General features: G+C 32.4%; 1 pseudogene; it reads right to left on the bottom strand.

The window, feature by feature from the left end:
• Positions 1 to 7,371: 7,371 nt before the first annotated feature.
• LOC134277564 (uncharacterized) lies at positions 7,372 to 8,400 on the bottom strand (annotated as a pseudogene).
• Between the last annotated feature and the right edge of the window lie 12,854 nt (positions 8,401 to 21,254).

A 21,254-nucleotide genomic window follows, 5' to 3' on the forward strand; every position in this document is an offset into this window, starting at 1 on the left:
ATTTATTGAGAGAAGTCTTTCCAAAATATTTTACACTCACTCAAAAATAATATAGATATATTATGAGGGGAAAACTAAATGGAGTCATTTATAAATGATCTCTTGAAAAGTTCAGCACCCTGGGCATAAAAATATATTTTAAAGTTCTACATTTTATATTTGAAAACACAATTATCTTGGACAGACGCAATAAATCAAAGACAAATTTTTTATGGATTTTCTATTTATTTGGCGCTTTTGGGCACGGCTGAATAATATAACAACATATTATTTCGGGCCTCCAAGCAACGGGTAGGCCCAGCAACAACAACAACATTTCAGTACAAAATCAATATATCAGGTGACCTTGACCCTGGGAGATGCAGAGGTCAAGGTCAACAAAATGTCAGTTCAACATCAACATATCAGGTGACCTTGACCCCTGGAGATGCAGAGGTCAAGGTCAAATAATAAAAACTTGCAGTGCAACAATAATATTGACACATCCACGACTCTGGGAGGTGCAGAAGTCAAGGAAGAAAATAAAATATTTAGAATAATAATCACACATCCATGACTCTGGGAGGTGCAGAAGGCAAGGAAGAAAATAAAAATAAAATAGTTTTGTGTACAGTGTCACAATATTTACATGGTATTCAACTTTGACCCTGTGTGGTGCAGCGGTCCAATAATGAACCCATGTTACATCATAGTTCAAATGATGTATGCCGCTCAGTTCGCCACAAGACCCCAGTCGTATAGGCTTGAACAAAGCATCTACGAATGGGGGCGCCGCCACTTTACTAGTGGGGGTCCTGAGCGGCCTGAAACAGCCGTGACCCTTCCTCTCCAGATATCAGTCATTACTGTGATGGATAAAACTTGCATCCATGCCTAATAATTGGCTTAAATACCCCCTGAATTGTTTTAAGAAAAGTATATTTTCTTAACTTGGATAAATGTACCCCATCCCTTTCAAATAATTTTGGCATGATTTTTTGATGTCAGGATAGTGGATTACAGAATCCCCAACATCACAAGCTTTAATTGTTAAAGAAAAATGTAATAAACCCCTTTCTAGTATTCTCCATGGCCAGATTATATGCAGAATAATGCCAATTAATGCGAGCAGAATATGAGCCCATATTAAGTGCACAAGAGGAAATTGGATCTCCTTAATAAATTACAAGAATTTAAACCTGGCATTCTTTAATTTTCTCAATGTTGTTTTCCCAATATCATCTCTTTAAATTATATACCACTGCAAGCTTGCCACTAAATTGAAATATCTAATCTTTACAAATTTAAGTCACACCGACCAGGCATATTCTTATCTTCTGCGTAAGCTCTCTTTTTAATTTCTGTAATTGATTACCCAGATAACTATATATATAACTTGAGGTTAATTAAAATCCTGGAATACGTTTGTAAGTTTTATAGCAATCAGATTTCCATCTTCTTAGGATTGGATAACTTGAGATGAACTTGAGATAAAACCCAAAATTCCGTACTTGCCCCAATACGAAAGAAGTGGGATTTGTAGTCCCAAGACTCGAAATTGAAGACCTGAAAGGAGCTACGGAAATAATGACAAATTAATTGAACCCCTGGGTAGGTCTAATTTCTAAAACCTTTGAAGATTAGCGCAGGGCAAGTTAAAATTTCTGTATTGGCAACAACTTTATCTGAGGATTTGTACGAAAAAGTTATAATATACAATAGAAAATGCAGCTGAAAGCAATTAATGATGCTTCATATGAATTTTGTACATATGCAGGGTAGAATTTTAAGAATCTGCTTTAATATGGATCTTTTAATGGGCAACCTACTGTCAAAGCTGTGAGCTGTGCTTTTTAACCCCTGTAACAACTTTTAACTATGAACTCTTCTGTTAGGTCTCTATGACCTTGAAGTTTGCAATTATAAGAAACGGAAGCTAAGTTAGGACGAACTGTCGAAAACCCCAGGATTTTGATTAACCAGTGTGTAACAAATCTAATAATCAAATAACAAGGGGGGCAAATAATATTTAATCCTTGTTGCAAGCAGCAGCTCAAGTATGCTCTTACGCCTAATTAATAAGCCTTGCTGTTTTCAGTAAATGCTGCCCTTAACAACTTGTTTAATTTATGCTAGATATGATTCTGCAATTCGATTAGTACAGTACTGGTTGTGGTGATGTATGTGGTGCAGCCTGCAAGAAACGGTGCCACAGCTGCTGAGGAGAAATTGAATCGGCAACAATGTTATTAATTAGTACGCACGTGAATTGCACGAAAAAATATATTGTTTGAAATGCAGTTTAACACAGATGAACGAATTAATTTCATAACTCTAATAGATTTTGAGGACTGTTTATTCAAAACCGTAACCAATGCCCCATTATCGATATAAAACTGTATTCTCCTATTTGCAAGCTCACTACCCCTTAAACCGACAGCCAAAACTACTGGGATAAGGTTTAATATTGTCATGTCATGCAATATATCTGAATTACTGTAGTCACCCATTCACGTGGCTAAGGGAAATAGCGCCACTGCCCTCAAAAGTATGCTCCACAACCCAGATGTGCAAAAACGGCACTATCTATATACAGATCTAAAATAATTAAATTCAATTTGACGACCAATCACTTTCTTGGAAATAAACTTGACCATTAAATTGTGCTAGGAAACTTACGCATATATCTTAAATTGATTCGTTTCATTGTTTAACATAATATGATGGTGAGGCTTAGACACCCCCGGGTTGAATCATACAAGCTCCCAACAAATTTGTAACAATGAGTATAACTGCCATAGAACTAATAATTAATGTTCCTACGGAATGGACGTCAATTTGATACATTTTCCAAGAGGTATTCTGATCAGCATTTGCATTATGTCAATTTCTCAGCCTACAAGACAGTGAGTGGGATAAACCGTTTTGTCATCAGTTAAGGGGAACCCCCAGTTGAATACAAACCCCTTGTAACGTTTGCATTAATTTAAGAATGACTCCCTTTCCTCCCCTGCAAGTATGAAATCATCTAAGTAATATATATATATATACCCTCAACTTTGAATCCTAAAAGGTCAAAATCCCCAGGGAACATATGTAGAAGCCTAAATGCTGATTTAATATTCACTTTTACAAAATATGCACCTTCACCAACCTTTTTATGACTAACAAAGGATGTATAATGACTGTGGACTTACTATGGTTTATACAGTGATTTTCACTGCTGTCTGCAGGATATGAGAGGTGCGTTATCAATCGCCATCCAGAGTTATCTTTCTTTGGTACCACTCCCACTGGAGATACTCTGAGGTAACATGTGAGAAACACCCCCCCCCCCCCTTAATTCAACTTCTTTGTTATTATTATTTCATAATTATTATTATCCCTGTATTGATAAGATGAAATTAAATGGTTATTTATTTATTAATTATTTTTTTTTTATCATTATTTTTTTTTATGTAACATTGGACTTGAGTTATAAAGTCTGAACCCCTGAGAAAAACCATGCACTCGACAATTTGTTGCTACAGGTTTGTTTAGATAACGATCAGCTTCGGATCAAGGTCACTCTTTATATAAGAATTCTAATTGGTATGTTTCCTACAGCCAAAATATTTTTAGCCATTCTCCTTGTTTTTTGTTTTTTTCTGGAAACCTGTAGACACCAGTTTGAAAGTTGGTGTTATCATAAGTGATATAAAGTAACATTTTACTGTTTGTAAGAAATAGTAATATGCTTACCTGTATTGTTCTTATTAATTTATGCATTTTTATTTAAGTTAAATAAATAGTCATCAGTTACAAAGAAATGAAGCTGAACAGAGTCAAATAATCATAGATTCGCATGAAACAGAGTTATCAAATTATTATCAATTAGGCCTACATGATATTATTCGATCACTTTAAATTTCTTACACTTAGGACAAAGATGGCGGCTAGCACATGGTGATGCAAATAGACAAATTGAAATGCATCTGACCTGATCTAAAACCTTTGTTATCGAATCGATACGTAAACAATACCAATTCATAAAAATAGTAATAGCAATTAAACTTTTTAAGGCAAGAATCTATTTCTAAAATCTACATTTAGCCATTGTTTTCTAAAATTTGATTAACACCAACCTTGCAACTAGCGTGTAACCGGCAAAGAGAGAGTTTGCAGCACGAGCATCTTTCTTTATATAATTGAAAGTTAGATAACTCGTGCTGAAACAAGGAGAGATAACTGCGCCAAAAAATATTGCGCTGCCAAGATAAAAGCATCTTATTCGCATATGGGCGAGATAGATGCAATATTAATTTTCATTTTTTTTTTGGTAAAACTAAGATAAAGAAAGCAGCACCATATTAAATAAACATATTTGTACTTCTTAATAATAAGAAAAAATGATTAAAACGTTTCCGATAAAAATTTTAAAAATGATCATAATTCTCGTTTTTATCAAAGAATCACGTGATAATTTTAATTTGTAAACACTTGTAGAAAACAATGTTTTATAGAATTAATACGTCTATATGTAAAACCTTTACCTTGTAGATTTTTTCCTTACAATCCTAAAATATACTTATTGATTGGCCTATTTCAAATTTAAAATTTACTTTTAAAAATCCATAATCCATTCCTACCTTATGATTCCCGGAAAAAGTTATTATTAATTTAGAAAATATCGATAAACATTAAATACTACCTTTTATATAAGACAATTGTTTGTAAGATTTGGAGAAGATAAAACAATTTGATGTCTATGAAAAATACTTTTATTTACTATATAACAATATGATAGAGAACTTATGCATGGTTTGTTGTGTGTTAATGCATTTTATTTATAATCAATATTATTATTTTCACTTTAAACATATTTGAACGTCACTTTACCTTGCTTCTAATTCAGAATGGTATAAATGAATACTTTTAGCGACATAAATGTCTTGAATCAATGATAATTTCATTAAATTAAAAAAACAAATCTAAGAAAAACTAAGAAAAACTTTAAATGACATCATTGGATGATGACATCGTCTTTTTTAAGGACATGTCGTGTCTAATTTCGACTGTATATTTAACCTTGGGGAACTCGCTTGCAGTGAGGGACCCTTTTGACCCAGTCTCCTGTCCATTACGGTTTGGGATGACTGTAAAATATATGCAACCAGGGAAAGCGTAAATAAAGTGTAACTTGTTTTATTGCCGTCTCCGATCAGATCTTTACAAGAGAATAGTCACCAGTTACAATAAGTAAAAATATATAGATTATGCTCAATGGCACTTACAAATCAAAGTGACCCTAATCTACCTAACCTAGTGACTAATAGCGTGATCAAACAATTTTCAAAATACTCACTCTATATCAAAATAAAACTGAACAATATTATAAGCAATTAAAATATTTACCTGAGTCTTGGCTCACTCATAAAGAAAAACAATCTCAAACAAAGAAAATTTTAAATAGGTCATAACAATAAAATCCAAAATCTTTTAACAATTAAACATATGCATTATAAACTTTAAAATAGTTTATTCGTAAGCTTATAAAGGAAAAATAAAAGATTAATAAATAAATCTCGAAAGCTCAATTTTTTTGTTAAGTAATTTTCAAAGAAAATTATTATTTATTAAATTTAGTATCATACCTGTAAAATATATACAACCAGGGAAAGCGTAAATAAAGTGCAACTTGTTTTATTGCCATCTCCGATCAGATGGATCCCAGTAGGGGAAACAATCTATATCGGAGACTCCACGCTTCCCTGCACAGGTATTGACCAATCAAAATCTATATTCGTGCATAAAAACTTAATTTACGGTTAATCTTCTCTCTTCCTTATTATGTAATTTATTTATTTACTTGACCAATTGACCATACTTTAACTATAAACATACCCCCTTAGGACTTAACACTAAATCGAATGATTGACACCTTCTTTGATTCAAAAATTACACAGATAAAAGGAAACCCTCAAGTACAATTTTACATTTCTACATGTATAAAAAAAAAGTCTAATAGTCATAAATAACTCACACCAAAAAAAGGCATCTTTTTACACCCTTAACTGTTGACCATTATTGATCTAAACATTATAAACAATTTATGTGTTTTATAAACAAGGTTAACAATTAAATAATACATGTACATTATGGCAAAAGAAGTCCTTCTTTGATATACATCGTTTTGTTTACAAAACATTGAAATAATTCCAATTAATCTCTTGTTTGAAAATTAAAACCATTAAATAATTACAGAAACTAAAAGAAGTGAAAAACAACAAAGTGAAATAAGAAAAATAAAAATGTTTAAACTCATTATTTCTATTATCAGGAGTCATTTAGTTATAACTGTCCTTTCTGACATAATTTATTTTATACGAAAGTCGTCATGTTGCAGAGTTTATTTGAAAAATAAATTATGTCAGAAAGGACAGACATAATAGACATTCAGAATAATTAATACTAAAAAAATCATATTAAGAAAAGCATGTGAACATACCAATACTTTATCTGCTCTAAATTAAATACGTAGTTTAACGCATATCTCAGGTTTATCGTTGTTTTTATGCCGTGAACATTTTTTTTTATATTTACAGGTATATTTCTCTACATTTTACGATATATAGTTAGATATTAAGCATGTAAAATTAATTGTAACTATGTTACATGTAACTTAATATTCTGATTTACTGTTTTGCAAAATCATTTAAATGTCTTCCATTTTTAAGCGTTCACACATATTTAATCTAGGTATTTCTAGTGATTATCAAAAATTTGAATTTCAGTTGTCAAGATACAAAAAAAAAAAAAAAAAAAAAAACTCGAGCTCCAAACCATTTGTATGTTAACATGACCCTTGCCATGTTTTTATTTACATAAGTTATATATACCAACATGCGTTTGTCCTAACCAGGTTAATTCTAAATACAAATAAAAGTTTATAGTGATTTTCTGATTATTTTTTGTTATAAATATGATATTTTGTGTTTTGTGTATTTAAAGAAGAACAAAATTCCACTTTACTTAAAAATTTATAATCAAATTATTATTTGTATAAGTGTCAGGATGTGTTAATCAAACCCGTCGAGAAATTTGAAGTTTCAAATAACTTTGAGATGTAAAAAGATATTTATTATATTTCCGTGTAAAATGCTATTGCTATGTATTTTTTTCATAATATTACATAGAGAATTAAAAAAAAGTTACCTTCAAATCTGCACCTTTAACATTTTACACTGTATACAGATTTGTGAAATATAGCGTAACTTGAGAATATGATAACTGTACATAAAATTGTTTTTTGCATTTCAAAAAAGAAATGATATATAAAACAACAAAATTAGTCAACACAAACAGAATACGCTTACATGTATGAAGATGTTCAACTCAAATTTAAAAATGCACCTAACAATGAGATTTCTTCTTCTTAAAAAGTGTGATTGTGCCGTTTGATAAAAAATTAGTGTAATAATTGGCACAATTTGTGAGACCCTTAACATAAGTAATAGTTTTATTGTTGTAATATTTAGAAATAAGCATTGCATTGTAATTCTTATTATTTTTCTTACGATTTTCGAAATTTCCACTCTTTGTCGTGTGATGAACCGCTAAAATTGTTTTTGTACCATCTATAACAACGAATCCTCTCTTCAAAGATTCTATAACCAAAAAATTGTCATAAGCCCGCCTTCCGATGACAACATCAGGCATATCGTCCCAAGGATAATTAGCACTTGTTATGAAATAATCTTCTGCCCATTCAGTAAACAATTTGCCTCTTTGTTTTGAAATATTCCTCAACAATTCAAAATTCTCAGCTGCCTACATAGATATATTCGGGACATTAGTTCTTTGACCTATCATAATTACAGTATTGTTAAGCACATTAGTGATTTTGTCAATAGATAGAACAGTTTTTACCAATTCTTCCGTAAAAAGAATATCCCCGTTCGCAAAGGCATAGAAACTCGATTTTGAAAGTTTCATGGCTTCAAGAAACATGTCCTTCAAAACCGGAATACCAATACCAGTTTTAAATACAGGGTGAACATTCCAACCTTTATTTCGCACTCTAACACTTAGATCTGTATTATTTGTGAAAAGTATTGGGAATATATATGGCTTCAATTTTGACCAGTTCACAACCGTCGTGTTTCGACAGAGATATTTTTCAACATCTTCTGACCATGTAGTAAACATTGTTACCACTGGGAATGAAAGGTTTTCGCTCCTTAGAAATTCCACCGTATTCTCCTCCTGTTTCAATTTCTCAACTTTTATCTTTTTCCTTTGACTACTTGTTACATTTCTTTGTTTACTCTTTGTTTTCTCGTTGTGAAGTTTGACATTTAGTTTTCTTTTCACAACACTGTTAGCCTCAAGACTGAATAAAGTGTCATCCACTAAACCAGAAATCAATTGATCATTTCTCATAATAAGAACATGCATATCAAGAGGTTGTTCAACGTTTTCTAGTATCTGCTTGGATATCCTAATATTCCTGCTCGTTTGGTAATACAAGTACACATACACTCCAGTAGAAAATAAGGTAAGAATTACGATTTTAATATGCTTAAATTCGTTCACCATTTTGAATCAGTTATAGAGTCAGAAAAAAGTCTTACTTTTAACTAAATGACCTAACACAATAGCGGTGAAATTTAAAATAACATCTAATTTCCTCAGGCATACACTTGGTTTCTAGGCAATATCTATAAATTATTGTCAAATCTCTTGGGCGGGCCAAGATACACGATACAGTGCTTTTTAACACTATGGAACCGCTACGTCACATACAAGGTAAGTGTGTTTTTAAAGGAATACACTGTGTAAGTTCATTTCATTAAAGAAATCTGATTTAAACATATTTTATTGAACAATCAAATGGATTAGACACAAGTTTTGCCAACTTAGATTGTCCTCTCCAACACAAACAAAAATAACAAAAATATATACACGTGATGTACAAGCAACAAATATACAATAATATAAACAGAAGAAGAAGAAGAAAGGGGGTGCAGAGAGTTAAGAAAGGAAGAGAGTGGGAGTGCAAGGAGAGAAGAAATTTAAAAGGGTTGTAAAGGATACAAAATGGTTACGCTGATTATTCATAAAATCTTTTTGATTTTTTGATATATTTATGTACAGCTTTAACAATATTGATATTATTTTGTTGACCCAATTCTGGGTCCCCAAATAAGATAATGTCAAGGTCTATTGCTCCATTGTTATTCTGTATAGTGTGAAATAATTCCATTCTAATTTCGGCATAATTGTTACAGTACAAGAAGAAGTGTTCAGTGTTTTCATTGATATGTCCACAAGAACAATGAGTGTTATCTGAAAGTTTAACTTTAAATAAATCTGACTTAAGGTTACTCACATTGTGTCTTAAACTTGTTAAAGTTGTGTTTGTTTTTTTATCACCATAAGAAAAATATTTTGGGGGAGGTTCACCTTTAAAGAGTCTTTTTTTGAAAGCATTCACAGTATCTATATTTCTAATCTCTATAGGCAAAGCATTCCATAGTGATATTGTAAATGGAAAGAATGAATTTTGTAATAAGTTTGTTCTACATTGAGGAATAGAAATATTGTTGAAATTGCGTAAATCATAATGGGTAGTTTGTGAGACATCAGGAGGTAATAGATTTAATAAATACTCTGGTGCAATACCATGTTTTATTTTATACATTAAACATAATTTTCTCTTTTCCCGTCTATAGGCTAATGTTTCCCATCCTGTTTCATAATATAGAGACTTGCGAGAGGTATAAATTGGTAGGCCAGTGACTATACGCGCAGCTTCTAATTGTAATTTCTCCAGCCTATCACAGTCAGTTGCGGAAATATTATCCCATACTTCTGATGCATATTCAAAAAGTGGCCTGATAAATGTAACATACATTTTAGTTAAAAAGTCTCGATTCAATGATAATTTCAATTTACGAAGAACCGCAATTTCTTTTGAAGTTTTTTTAATAATGTTATCGATGTGATTTGTCCATTTACCAGAATTTGAGAACGTAAGTCCAAGATGACAGTGATCGAGTAGAAGATGGGACTATCTCTTGATTGTCAAACTTAAAATGTAAATTGGATACCTCATTTTCTTTACAACCAAACAATAAATTTTTTTGTTTTATTAGGATTGAATTTTACAAGCCAGTTTTTGCCCATTCATTAATTTTCTCTAAGTCATGGTTAGTAAATCTTTCTAAGTCCTGTATATTTTTGGAGGTGTTTGACACAGATGTATCATCTGCAAATAGTCTAGAGAGACCACGGAGTCCACATGGCAGATCATTTGTATAAACTAGAAAAAGTAAAGGCCCCAAAACTGAACCCTGGGGAGCTCCTGCTTTGGTTCTTCCCACCGAAGAACTTGACGATTTTATTTTAACCTCTTGTGATCGACTCGTAAGATAATTATTTAACCATGCAAGAACCTCTCCAACAAACCCGTATTTTTCTAATTTGTATTTTAAACCTTTTAACCAAACCGTGTCAAATGCTTTAGTTATATCACAAAAAGCAAAACACGTGACTTCTTTATTGTCTAGAGCAATACAGATATTGTGATAAATTTCTATCAATTGGGTCACCGTTGAATGGTTACGCATTAATCCAGCTTGTAGGTTATATAATAGTTTATGTGATACTAAATGATTATAAATGTATTTAAACATTACTCTTTCAAAAACCTTTCCAATGCAGCTTAACAAAGAAATTGGTCTGTAATTGGCTGGGTTTGATTTCTCACCTTTTTTAAAAACAGGAACTACACTTGCATGTTTCCAAACACATGGAAATTTCCCAGTTCTCAAGGATTTATTAAACAGTATTTCTAGCGGGACAGCAATTTCTTTTCTTATTTCTTTTATTAAAATATGACTGAAATTGTCGGGACCGGAGGCTTTTTTAGAATCTAAGATTTCGATAATATCGACAATTTCATTTTCATTTATACATGTAGTTACATTTTCAAGTCTAGCCTCTGTCCTTGATTCGAATTCGGGGAGGTCTTTGTCTGTATTGTCATTAGAGGAAACTTTACAAAAATATACATTCAATAATTCACATTTTTCATCATCAGTATATACATAGGCATTATGATCAAGATCTTTTAGTGGAGGAATCGAATGAGATGGTTTCGAACCTTTCAATAATCTGCGAACTATTTGCCAATAAGCTTTTGAGTTTGTACAATTCAAATGATTCAATGATTCATTCAAATTTATTAAGTACTCTTCTTCTAGTTTCTTTTTAAAATTGTTGACTTTGTTTCTTTGTTTCCGGTATTTTTCATTATCTTTTTCATTTTTAAATTTTCTGTAGGCTTTTCTATATTTTTCGCGCAAGTTTATTTCTTTTCGAATTGCAGAATTAAACCAAGGTTTGTCGTCCGGTCTTACTACTACATCTTTTTGTGGTATGTGTTCATTGACAATATCCGAAAGTTTTTCGTTAAACTTGACTACATCGACGTCGACATCTTCGCTATTTAATATTTCACCCCAATTTGTTTCACTCATTACATTTCTTAATTGGTCAAAATTTGCTCTTTTGTACAGGGAAATCTTACGGACATACGTATTTTTGATCGCTGTATCAAGGTTGAGTATTATGTAGGTTGCTTTGTGATCACTTATAGTTCTTTCTATGTCGATAGTTCCTGATTCAATACAATCAATGGTATATATCTGTGATAAGTATGGGGTCAATACAAGTCGATGTCAAATTTGTCACTCTTGTTGGCTCAGTAATATAGTTTGTAAGGTTATATATCGAGATAATATCACTTACATATATTGGAAGCTTTTTCTTGAAATCTATATTCCAATCCCCATTTAATACTATCACGATGAAATTTTATTGTTCTAAAAGATTTTTCTAGTTTCTGAAATTAAGCTTATGTTTCATGTTTTTAAAACAATTCTTTCTAAATTTTAGAGCTTTTCAAATTATTTTCTTTGTTTAATTTACATCTCTTGATCTTTATTGAATTATATCACCGGAGATTTCAGGTAATCCAAGCTAATTGGTTTTTAACACCTGTCATCGTTTGATATTGCTAAATTATCTTTAGGCAAAATAACATCAAAAGGACAATAATCTGGCCCTCAATTATTTAAAGGTTTTACTCAAGTGTCAAAACTTTTTATCAGAATCAGAATCAGAATCAGTTTATTCGCTCAAACCATACAGCATGGTACATGAGGAACATAAAGTATATACAATGTCTATAATGTCGTCAGAGGTACATTAGTATAAATATACACACATATAAATAATTAATATAAATATATATACGTAAATAAATGTTTTACAACTGCATGTAGAGAGGATGTACATATAGTACATGTAATAATAAAGTATATGCAAAAAGAAAATACCAGGAGGACAGCTAAGAAGGACAGACAGTCTCAAATATTTTTGAAATAAATGTACATAGTTTTTGTAAAGATTGTATATTTGAATTGGCCATGAGTTCATAAAACTTGACAACATTTGGTCTGGTGAAGTAACTTTTGTGTAAAAATTTTTTTCTTATCTCTGAAAAAGCTGTACACTCTAAAATGTAGTGGTATTCATCGCCTATCTTTCCATTGTTACAAACTAAACATACTCTATCATTTAATGGGGTGCCACACCACCTCCCTGTTTCGACAGGTAGGTGATGATTTGAGGTACGCATTTTCATCAATAGCTTTCTTTGTTTGGGGCGTAAATTTTTAATGTAGCTTTCAAATCCGAAATTGGTTTTAAAAATTCTGTAAATCTGGCCTTTGGAAGAACTATTTATGTCATTTGACCATTTTTGAATGAACTGGTCTTTTAAATTCTGATTTACAATAGCACTTAGCCATTTAGCATTGACAACACCTTGCTCATTCCATATAAATGAAAGTCCACAATTATTTAGAATTTTTTGAATACATTCAATCCATTGACATTTAATACCATCGTTACTTAATTGGTTATACATATACTTGTACACAATATTGACAATTTTATCTTCTGCACATGTAAACATCTTTGACCAGTAAGTAATCATTCTCGTAAAAACATTGATGTACAAAGGGAATCTTCCAGTTTCTCCGTAAATCATGTAATTTGGTGTAGAACTTTTCAAATTAAATATAGTTTTTAAGAATTTTAAATGAACACGTTCAATTATTTCCATATTTTCATAGCCCCATATCTCACATCCGTAGAGTAAGATGGGTGTGACTACTTTATCAAACAAGTCAAGCTGACATTCGATCGGTAAATTAAATTGTCTAATTTTTCTTATCACCCCGTACATTGCTTTCTGTGCTTGCTCACAAAGATGTTTCTTCGCTTTACAGTATGAACCTGTTCTTGATAATACAATTCCTAGATATTTAAATTCTTTTACATTTTCAATATTTTGGGTATTGTAATAAAATTTCCTCTTTAACATTGCCCCTTTGGAGAAAACCATGACTTTTGTCTTATCAACGTTCACATTAAGTTTCCATTGAGTACAATAAGTATAGAATTCATTCAATGCCTTTTGTAAATCATCAGCAGATTCTGCCAAAATAACAGTATCATCAGCATAAAATAAAATCAAAAGTTTTAAATGTAGTAATAATTCATCTTCAATTTCTTTACTAATAGTTTGTAATCCGACTATGTCCTTTTCTACCAAAAATTCTTCAAGATCGTTTATGTACAAAGAAAATAAAAAAGGTGACAGATTTTCGCCTTGTCTTACCCCGACATTACATTCAAAAAATCCCGAGGACATTCCATTTTGTTTCACTAAAGACTTAATTCCCATGTACATATTCCTTATATAATTGAAACATTTACCGTTAATACCATTTCTGAATAGCTTATTCCACAAACCGTTTCTCCATACAGTATCAAATGCCTGTTTGAAATCAATAAATGCACAAAAAAGTTTCTTTTTTCTTTTCATAAGGATATCAGATAGAAATTGCAAAGTTAAAATATGGTCTAATGTTGAGTAATTTTTCCTAAAACCTGCTTGATTATTATTTAGAAGGTTAACCTCGTTTGCATACATTTCTAGTCTATTCGCCAATATGCGGGTAAAAAGTTTGCCTAGGCAGCTTAGCAGAGATATAGGACGATAATTTTCAGGCTGGGTTGGGTCGCCCTTATTCTTATATATCGGTCTAACAATACCAATTAACCATTCATCTGGAACGAAACCGCTATCAAAAATTATATTAAAAAACTTCTTATACAATGGTAAAAACGTTGACAATGTTGTAGAAATATGTTCATTTAGAATGTTATCATACCCTGCGGCTTTATTATTCTTAAGTTTCTGAATAGCCGCTATTATTTCTTCTTCGACAATTTCACAATTGATAATACTGTCTACATGGTCTGAGTTATCATTTGTATCATCTAATCTAAAGTCGTAATTTTCGTCATCGTTAGCATCATTAGTATTGCCTTCATTCATTTCTTTTAAAAATAGAAACATATCTTGGATTTCAACAGCGCATTTTTTATCTTGACTTGATGCATTTAAAATTCTCCAATAATCTTTCGGGTTTGTTGAACGTAAATGGGCAAGTTTTTGAGTTAACTTATTTCTGTAACCCTTCAAGCAGTTATCCATTGTTTTCTTGTATTGTTTGCTAGTTGATTTAAGGTCGCCTTTGTTTTCAATTGTTTTATTTCTATTGTAAATTCGCTTTGCTAAATGGAATTTTCTCCTTGCTGTTTTACATTCCTGGTTAAACCAGGGTTTGTTACACTTTTTATTATCCATTGAGGGGTTTTCTATATTTTTTTTCATACCAAACGTTTCTTTTGCTGAATTAACAAAAACTTCACAAATGCTTTTCGCTATTTTGGTAACATCATCCCTGCAAATACTTTCAATATTAATAGATAGTCTATCTAGATCATTTTCTATGGCTAATACAGAACTCACTTCAATATTGCTACGAAAATCGTCTGCTTTGTCCGCACACCATAATTTTACACTTGGTTGATTTTTACCTGTTCTACAACTTTTGACCTCTTTGTTACAATTAGTGAACGAAAAAGTTATTGGATTATGTACATCTGAAAAAAGGTTACAAAAATCAATAATTTCAAAATTTTCCACAATTTCAAAAATATTTGCACTGGCTACAACATAATCAACAGTGCTGCTATTCTTACATGTGGCACTACCTGTATTTTTATCTCTGCCAACCCGGCTATTCACAATATACAAGTCATTATTTTTACAAAAGTCAACAAATTTATGTCCATAATTATTTACAGTACAGTCTTGTACAACTCTTTCTAAAGGAATCTGGTGGTCATTAAATATCGAACATCTAAGAGCAATCTCTGAATGAATCGGGCTATGAGGTACCTGTGTCAAAAATTCGTCAGAAGTACAATAGTCGTGTAATTTACCAATTCTGGCATTGAAATCTCCAAATAAGCATACATATTTACAGTTATTTGCCATGTTTAAAATTTCTTGCTCTATTTCTAAAAAACAGTCGGGAGAGGAATATTTACTCCCTTCTGGTGGAATGTACACAACTCCACATGAGACATCTTCACAAGTATTAAGTAGAAATTTACTAAGTTTGAACCAGAAAATGAATTTACAATCTGTTTTCAAAATATTTACATGTTTTATAATATCGTCTCGTACTGCTATAACTAACCCACCAGATCTTCTATTTGATAATTTGTGTCTATTTTTCATGAAAACTGTGTAGCCGGTTATGTGTATATTGTCCGAATCATCGGTTTTAGTCTCTGAAAGACCTATTATGTCATGCTTAGAGATGAAATCGTAAAACTCTGGATAATTAAGTCGTTGTTTAAGTCCACATACATTTAAGGATAAAATTTTCAGGGATTTGTCCCTGTCAGTTTGTTCTCCCGCGGTTTCCTATGCCTGCTCAGGTGTAGATCCCTGTCGCTGTCGTTTTAGTGCCTGGCGGTCGGTATTTTGCGGCGTGCTCTGTTGATCCATCGGTTGATAACTCGAGGTCGAATTCCAGGTAGGTAACGATTGTACAGGTGCGCTGGGCGCGGATCCAGCTGATGGTATGTATTCTTTACCGTCGATGTACAGCGTGTCTTTCACAAGCTTGGCGCGCTTATGATCTTTCAATGCTTGCCGTAGAACCGGATAGAGTTTCCTTCTTTTTTCCTCAATCTCTGGAGGGAATTGCTCATTTACCCAAACATTACTGTGTTTTAATTTTTGCGGTGCACGGCTGCGGATGAACTCTCTATCTTTGTAAAACGTAAATTTTGCGACAATATTTCTTGGGTGTTCACTAAACTCGTTCCATTTTCCCATTCTATGTACACGTTCAAACGAGATTTCGTAATTTAGTCTATATTTTCTTTGGATAAAATCTTGAAGAACAGCTTCAGTATCCTCGAATCTCCGTTCTGGTATTCCTGAGAAAATAAGATTGTCTCGCATTGAGCGCATTTTGAGGTCTGTAACTGAGTTTTGTAGAGCCTCGTTAGCATCATTCACAGCTTTTAACACATTTTCGGTTTGTTTTTGGGTACGAAGACACTGCTCTGTAGCTTTCATATTGCTCACAATTTGGTTCTTGTTCGCCTCAGTTGCATCTTTGACTGAATCGAAGACATTTCCCAGTGCTTTCATATCTGTGTCAAAGTTTTGAACATCATTCTTCACACTTGTTACTCTTTCATCAAGTTTTGATACTTGCGATTTTAGCATATTTACAGACCCTTGTAGTTCATTAAAGGAGGCCATTTTATTTTCAATAGCACTGAGTCTGGATTCGAGTGAATCACTCCTGTGTTGGATGTCCGTTAATTTACAGTTCATTTGGGTCAATAGGGTGTGTATAGAGGATAATGTGATTTGATTTTCTAGCTCTTTATCGTTGTCACATTCCGACTCTGGCTTGCCGTAAATTACAGAATGGCTCTCTTTTAGAATATCAGATGTTTCAGACATTTTGGTACAGGATGACAAAGACAAGGACAGAATCAAAATCACATAGAGATAACAGACACGGATCAACAACATAGAATGTACGTACGCGGGAATGTACGTGAACTAAACTCACAGCTGAACTCAAACTGGCTACACATAGCACAAACAAATCACAAAGAAACTATCGATTTAACGTTGGATTTTACCAAAATTGTACAATAAATGTCTTCATCAATGAGTATCACGTATTCTTGCACATTTTTTTTTTGTTCTTATGCAGTAAAATGGTATAATTTTAAGAATTTCACCGGAACCCAAGTTGAATCGACTTACCGGTCCGATGACCTCTGACCTTCCATTTATCTCCAAATGTCATTTTTACGCATGTCACATCGTAATTGTTATATATACTGTTGAATTTGTTTTGGATAATCAGTCGGAATCGGACAGCCGTCCCGAGCACACCGACCTGTATAAAAATTTGTCAGTTCCATATTAAAAGTTAAAACGCTGGTCGGAGTTTGTCTTGATTCTGTTTAATAAGACTCATAACTGGCAAAGGAACGCAAATCGTGGCTGACGGAATCTTTGGACAGGATAGTCACGAAAGCTGGCAGAATCTTTGGTCATGCAGGATCGTCAGAAATCTTTAAGCGAGAAATAAGCCGTTCACGTTTTCCAGTGGAGTCTTATTTTAGCACAGCCCGAGTGTTACTTGACACGTCTACTTTTTGACTCTTTTTGAACATGTTGAACGTGTGCTAGGAACAAATAATTGGGGAATATATTTTTATTACATTGGGGGATGACTCGCTTGGCTTGTGATATTCCTTGGTGACAGCTCTACTGACGTAGATTCTGGATCTATCTGTCGTGGCTGTAAATCCAAAGGAAAAATAAGATTATAAAAATTTACAACTTTATTGTTCAAGGCGTCGCATGGAAGTGTTATTTACAAACATCAGTCACCTGTTACAAATAAAATACGAAATGTTTTAATTTTATAAAGATAGTTCTTAAACTAAAGTCTGGTGACTGTACAGAGGGGTAAACAATAGATGTAACAATATATCCTCTAAAGTTCATAAATTTAAAATAATTCTTAACAATATAAACTCTAAATCCTATGAAATTATTAATATTTGAATAACAGAAGCTACACAAACTTACAGTTTATTAAAAACATATTAAAAAGTATAAATTCTATGACTTGGAATAAAGCTCAAATTTAGAAATACAATATTATTATGAAATTCAATAAATAAAATTATTTCAAAATTAGACTTATATCATGTATATGACAAATCTTAACATTAAAAATATAACCAAACTGAAACATACCTGTAAATCCAAAGGAAAAATAAGATTATAAAAATTTACAACTTTATTGTTCAAGGCGTCGCATGGAAGTGACCAGGGTAGGTCAGATTTCCAGCGACACCAGATTGCCCTTGGATTACAGGTAATTATAACCAATCAAATTCAAGAATAATTTTAAGGAAGTCGAGAAGGTGTGAAACTATACCATTTTTGGATTTGAACATGATAATTGAAATCACGTGACATGCACCGATGACCCTTGCGGCTGACCAGGCTCAACGCACCTGTGCATGGCCTGAGGCCTTGACAGATTTATAACTAAACAGTACAATTATAAAAATAATCAATCTAGGTTGCGTAATGGATTAAACATTATATCTAAAAAAAGAATAACATCAAAGACAGTCATGAATAAATTATTCACATATAATACAATGGACATGTAGCTGCAGAGGATTCAGACCCATGATGTACAATATACCCCTATTGATTAACAATATAAGGTATTTTGTAACTTGTAAACATGCAACGAGGACGGTCTTGTTTGGAGATGCAGCAATCGGCAGTGTAAGAAAAATAAAACTTCAGACACATATTGGATTTCTGAAAACAGAGGATACAGTTAATCTAACATACTCAGGGATTTAAGAACAAAAGAAGGCCTACCCGGAGATTTCAATTTGCAATTTAAACACTGGATAGTTTACCGACATTATGTGTTATACATGGAATGCAGTTAAGAAATCTCTACTAAAACAAGAATGCAAAAGCGACACTAGGATAGTAGCTATTATTAAATATTGACGATAAATGTACCTCCTTCATCACCCATAACAAACGTATTTACAACTTCACAAAAAAAAGACAGTTCAACTATGAGCTCCGAGTCTTAGCGCAGATTTTCAACGACTAAAGTAAGGTTATTATTTTTTTAATCATTTTTTTTTTTTTACATATTGGGGGCTGCCGCCCCCAAACCCCCGCTTAGTAACGTGAAAACACATTAAGAATCTTTTTTCTAGCTTCGAAAGTTTCTTACACAAAAAAATGGCGTCGCCCATCATAGTTGTTACGTTGCGAAGTTTTTACGCCGCGCCATCAGGTGACTTCTGGTCCCCCTACTGATATAGAATAGAAAGTGACCACTGGTCTCCCTATTGATGTCCAATATAAGGTGACCTCTTTCCCCCTATTGAAGTAGAATATAAGGTGACTTTTGGTCCCCTATTGATGTACAATGTAAGAAGACCTCTGGTCCCCCTACTGATGTTTAGCAATCGGATCATCTCGCCCTTTTCCGTCCCACGCTATAAATAAGATTGTACTTTTAGTTGAAATTTTTTCAAAATTCACCTTATATGTACAAATATTAGGGGTACCAAGTGTGACAGACTCATGTTTTTATATATTGTGCACATGTGCATAGCAATGCACATTGCAAGTGCATTTATTCATTAATTTAATTATGTACATGTTTTTACTTGCAGCACACTTCTACAGATGAATTATATAATTATTCATTTAATCTGTAGTTAAGTGTATTGATTTTTAAATTATTCTATTCCAGAGAGGTCCAGAGTTAGCCTCAGGGTGCTAATTATATTCTGGCCATGGTCATTTTGTATCTTTTAGTTTCATTGGTTTTTTAGTGTTGTCTTATGCTTTCCTATTGGTTTTTGTGTTTCCCTCCAAGTTTTCTTTGTGTTTTTTGGTTAATTCTTGCTTGGTCTTGGAAGTTGATGGAAGTATCGTTTAGCCATTGAGTTTATAAGTTTTACATATCTGACATTTGACATAGACCAACACTTCCTCTTGCATGGTAAGTAATTCTTTCATACTAATAAGTAATAAGATTCTAATTTTATTAAATGTGAAATCTGTAATTTTTGCACTTAATTCCTTAAATCACTTTTCTGGAGTAAATGTATAGTGAGAGTGAGACTTTAGGTATATAGAGTTATGTAAATAGTAAATACATTGCTGTCTCACTTTTCCTTATTTTTTAAAGTAAACTTTATTTTATGATTAGTATAAATATCTACAAAGGTGTTTATTGTTGGATTTGTAGATATTGAGATATTGCTGTCTTGTGTATGCAGCTTATATGCTGTACGTTGTACAGTATATGACCCATTCCCATTGAATGGTATGCGTGTTAATTGTTTTTATGCTGAACAATAATTCATTATGTACATATACATTGGAATGATAATTATTGTAAAGATTTTATTGTTAATATTCATTGATAAAAGTAATGGGAGATTTTATTATGTAATTTTCATGTAATTGGATTATCTCCCTTGATTCGGATAAAGCTATATGATATATTGATTTGTACATGTATATTGATTAATAGCTTTATAGTTTTTATGCTTAGAATTTATAATTTGTTATTTCATTATAGGGTTTTGATGATTATTGATCCATCGAATAAAGAGTTTATCGTCTTGTCAAAAACTCGAACCAACAGCCTTGTTGTTATTTAACATCCGACGCCAGTCATACCACACAAGTCTGTTACATTTCAACTTTGATTGTACATCATAATAGTGGACCAGAGGTCACCTTATATTGTACATCAATAGGGAGAGCAGTGGTCCCCATTGTTGTACATTTTTAAAGAAACCTGACATAAAATTAAATTTATATCAATGCAGAGATAAGGCATCAACGATTCTAGACCCGTCTTAACTAAGAGAGATCTCAAAAGAAAATAATGGCGGACCATATGTAACAGATAAAATGCATATTATAGGGATACCAGAGCTATAGGTCCTTTTATAAGAACACAACAAGAGGCCCATGGGTCTTATAGGTCATCTGATCATCATGATCTGTACAACAATCTCAATTTTGAAAAAAAGCACCATTGCTCATCATAACTATATAATTAGCATGCTTAGTATGGCATAATTAGAGCGCCACCCCTCAATAGTACCCATGAGCCAGGGGCCTTGAAATTAATAATTCTGGAAGGGACTCCCTTGGTAACAATAACTATATGTAGTTACATGTACAG

Source organism: Saccostrea cucullata, unplaced genomic scaffold, assembly GCF_032062105.1.
Source record: "Saccostrea cucullata isolate Sc308-1 unplaced genomic scaffold, CSIRO_AGI_Scuc_v1 ctg6697, whole genome shotgun sequence".
NCBI classification, from domain to species: domain Eukaryota; kingdom Metazoa; phylum Mollusca; class Bivalvia; order Ostreida; family Ostreidae; genus Saccostrea; species Saccostrea cuccullata.